This window comes from Myotis davidii, unplaced genomic scaffold, assembly GCF_000327345.1.
Source record: "Myotis davidii unplaced genomic scaffold, ASM32734v1 scaffold233, whole genome shotgun sequence".
NCBI lineage: Eukaryota > Metazoa > Chordata > Mammalia > Chiroptera > Vespertilionidae > Myotis > Myotis davidii.
Window position 1 is genome coordinate 1,497,571 of NW_006285917.1, and position 4,688 is coordinate 1,502,258.

Below are 4,688 nucleotides of genomic sequence, written 5' to 3' on the forward strand. Positions count from 1 at the left end.
AAAAGAAACCAGATAGAAAGAGTACATACTCTATGATTCCATTTATATAAAATTTTAGAAAATGCAAACTAATCAAATGTGACAGAAAGCAGATCAGTGATTGCCTGGGGATGGAGATGGACAGGAAAGATTGTAAAATGGACAGGAGAAAACTTTTTGGGGTGATTGATATATTCATTATCTTGATTGCAGTGATAAAGAGCTATTTTAAACTTATCAAAATGTATACTTTAAGTTACTTTGTTTATATATATTAATTATGCCTCAATAAAATTATTAAAATTTATTACTGAATAACTAGATTATGTATACACATACATTGTCAAATCAATTTTTTAAAGGGACAATCACAATTATTGCTATGATCTTGCAAATACTCCAGCCATTCCACTGGTTGCATGACAGACATCAGTCCTAAAGTCTAAGTTATCCAAACTCTTTAAGCTTGTTATTGATACCAGCATCAGGCATCATGTGTTCCTTCATTTCTTCGGGGATTCAAGGAAAAGGCCAACAGTGTTCAGGGGGAAACAGGATCAAGTGATCTTAAACTTCATATGAAGGACATGCTCCCAAGAATATCAAAGGAAAGGAAAGAAAGGAAAGGGGGATTCAGCATAGCAGGTATCAGAACATTCTCTAAAGCTTCTGATTTTAAACACTATGGTATTAGGCCCTGGCCTAGTAGCTCAGTTGGTTAGAGCGTTGTCCCCACATACAAGAATCAACCAATTAATGCAAATGTAAGTAGAACAACAAATTGATCTCTCATATATATATATATATATGTCTCTATCAAAAAATTAATCAATAAATTTTTTAAAAACACTATGGCATTGGGTTAAAAATAGATCGGTGGATATACTATAGAATCCTTTAGTAGATGTCAATATATGTGAGAATTATTTTTAGGTAAAGAATTTCTCCAAGTTTACAAAGCTTAAAATGCCCAAGCAAGCAATGGTCCCAGGTCTAGCTAACTTCTAAAATCCTTTATTTTTATTATTTTCTTATTTGAGTAGGTAATACTCAAATTACCATTTTGTATGTTACAAAATACAAAAGGGTGAAGACTTTTCCGGTCAGCATTTCCTGTTTCCCAGCAACCCTGTGTCTCTCTATGGAGACAAACAATGGAACAAGGCTCTTGTCTGTCCTTCCAAGAATATGCAAATAAGCATATAAATCAAAAGATGCCACTAAGAAAATAAACAACCAAGGAACAAGCGAGGAAAAATATTTATACTATATAGATCTGATAAAGGATTCATAACCTGAATATCTAAACATATAATTCCTACAAATCAACAACAGAAAGACAACTCAAATTTTTTAAATAGGCAAAAGGCTTACATAGATTCTTTATAAAAGATGATACACTAATGGTCAATAAGCACATGAAAAGGTGTTCAATGCCATTAATCATCAGGAAAAGGCAAATTAAAATCGCACTCCACTAAAGTAAAAGTGGACTAGCAAAAGCAAACGTTGGTGGAGTCCTGTGGATCCAACTAGTACTTTCATACATTGCTGGTGGGAATATAAATGATACAACCACATGGGAAAAAAGTTTTTGCAACTTGTTATGAAGTGAAGCATACATCACCTCCATGACTGACTTCTTGGTATTTTCCCAAAAGAAATGGAAAAATTTGCGCACAAAATGATTTGTGCATGAATCTTCACAAGAGCCTTAGTAGTAATAACCCCAAACTGGAAGCAATACAAACTTCCATCACCGGGTAAATAATAAATGACTTGTGGTATTTTAATAAGTAGAATACTACTGAGCAATAGAAGGTACAAACAATTGATAGTTGCAAAACATGTATTAATCTTAAAAACATATTCAGTGAAACAAGCCATTCGTAAAGGAGCACATACTGTGGAGTTCTATATATATGAAGTTGTAAAACAAGCAAAACTAATATATGAGAGTAAAAAATCAGAAAGTGGTTGCCTCTTGTTGAGGGATTGACTAGACATGGATGTAAGGGAAACTTCTGGGGGCATGGGAAGTTTAAAAAATATTTTTTAACCCTCACCCAAAGATATATGTATATATATTTATTTATTATTGATTTTTAGAGGGAGAGGGAGAGAGAAACATCAGTCAGTTCCCTCCATCCTGACCAGGGATGAAACCTGTAAGCTTTTTTTAAAAAAAATATATTTTATTGATTTTTTACAGAGAGGAAGGGAATGGGATAGAGAGCTAGAAACATCGATGAGCGAGACATAGATCAGCTGCCTCCTGCACACTCCCCACTGGGGATGTGTCCGCAACCAGGGTACATGCTCTTGTCCAGAATCGAACCTGGGATCCTTCAGTCTGCATGCAGCTCTGTCTACTGAGCCAAACAGGTTAGGGTGGAACCTGTAACCTTTTGGTGGAACCAACCATCTGAGCCACACCAGCCAGGACAAGTTTTTTTTATAAATATTTTTTTTGTTGATTTCAGAGAGGAAGGGAGAGGGAGAGAGAGATAGAAACATCAATGATGAGAGAATCATTGATCAGCTGTCTCCTGCATGCCCCACACTGGGGATCGAGCCCACAACCCAGGCATGTGCCCTGACTGGGAATCGAACTGTTACCCCCTGGTTTGTAAGTTGACGCTGAGCCAAGCCTGCTGAGCCAGGGCAAGTTTTGATGATTACATAGGAGTATGCAAAATTCATTAAATGAAACAGTTAAGATCTATACATTTTATAGTGTAAAGAAGGGAGAAATTAAGGGATGGGGAAGGGATCTACCTATTAAAAGAAACTTACCTAATTGCAAGGTATAAATTATGATTCAAACAATCAAACTAAAAAACATGAGAAAATTGGAAATTTGAACACTTATTGCTTATTTGATGAGATAAAGAACTTGCTGCATTTTAAAAACATGATTATATTTTAAAAATAAAACTTGGGAAATGGCAAAATTATAGAAATGGAGAACAGATTAGGGGTTCCCAAGTTCTAAGAAGGAGGTGAGGTAGGAGGGATGTGAGCAGGTGTGGGTAAAAAAAAGCAACACCAGGGACCCCTTGTGGTGGAAATGTTCTGTATATTGATTAAGTTGTCAATATCCTAGTTGTGATATTGCATAGAATTGTGTACAGTTTTGCAATATATTAACATGGAGGGAAGTAAGTAAAGGGTCCACAGGATTTCTCTGTATTATTTCTTTCAAGTGCAAGTGAATCTATATTTCAAAATAAAAAGCTTATCCTATTTAATAAAAGAGTAATATGCAAATTGACCATCACTCCAACACACAAGATGGCCTCCCCCATGTGGTCACAAGATGGTCACCACAAGATGGTCAGCAGGGGAGGGAAGTTGGGAGGGACCAGGCCTGCAGGGGAGGGCAGTTAGGGATGACCGTGTGGCAGAGTAGGGCAGTTGGGGGCGACCAGGCCTGCAGGGGAGGGTAGTTGGGGGCAATCAGACCAGCAGGGAAGGGCAGTAGGAGTAACCAGGCCAGCAGGGGAGGGCAGGTAGGGGCAATTGGGCTGGCAGGGGAACAGTTAGGCGTTGATCAGGCTGTCAGGGAGTCGCTAGGGGGTGATCAGGCTGGCAGGCAGAAGCAGTTAGGGGCAATTAGGCAAGTAGGCAGGCAAGTGTTGGGAGCCAGCAGTCCTGGATTGTGAGAGAGATGTCCCAGATTGGAGAGGATGGAGGCTGGGCTGAGGGACACACACCCCGTGCACGAATTTTGTGAACCGAGCCTCTAATTCTCTATATAATAAAAGGCTAATATGTAAATCAACTGAACAGTGGAATGACCGGTTGCTATCATGTGCACTGACCATCAGATGCTCAACGCAGGAGCTGCCCCTTGGTAGTCAGTGTGTTTCTACAGGGGGAAGCTGCTCAGCCAGAAGCCGTGCTCAGGGCTGGCAAGCACAGCTCCTACCTCTGCGGCAGCACTAAGGATGTTCAACTGCCGGCTTAGGCCTGCTTCTTGTGGGGAGTGGGCCTAAGCTGGCAGTTGGACATCCCCCGAGGGCTCCTGGACTGTGAGAGGGCACAGGCCAGGTTGAGGGACCCTCCCCTCCCAAGTGCATGAATCTTGTGCACCAGGCCTCTAGTTTAAAAATAAAATAAAAATGGAAAATTGTAAAGTTTCGTCAGTCAAAATAAACAAAATTAAAAATAAGATATTCATCAGAGCACAGAGGATTTTTAGAGCTATGAAACTACTCTGTATATTGTAATGGTGGGTACATGTCAAATTTGTTCAAAGCTCCTTGAGGGCATTATGTTAAGTGAAGTAACTCAGACACAGAAAGACAAATATTGTATGATCTCACTCAAATTTGGAATCTAAAAAGATCAAAGTAATAGAAATAAAGAGTAGAATGTGGTTGCCAGGGGATGGGGATGGGCGAAATGAAGAGATATTGGTCAAAGGGTATAAACTCCCAGTTTTAAGATGAAAATATTTTGGGGATCTAATGAACTGCATGCTGGCTATAATGAACAATAACATAGTACATACTTCAAAGTTATTAAGAGAGTAGATCATAAATGTTATCATCATAGATGCAAAAAAGGTAATAATTATGTGAGATGATGGAGGTGTTAAAAAATTAACCTTATTGTGGTAATCATTTCACAATATGTACATGTACCAAATCTTCACATGGTATACCTTAAACTTACATGTTATATGTCAATACTATTTTAAAAAG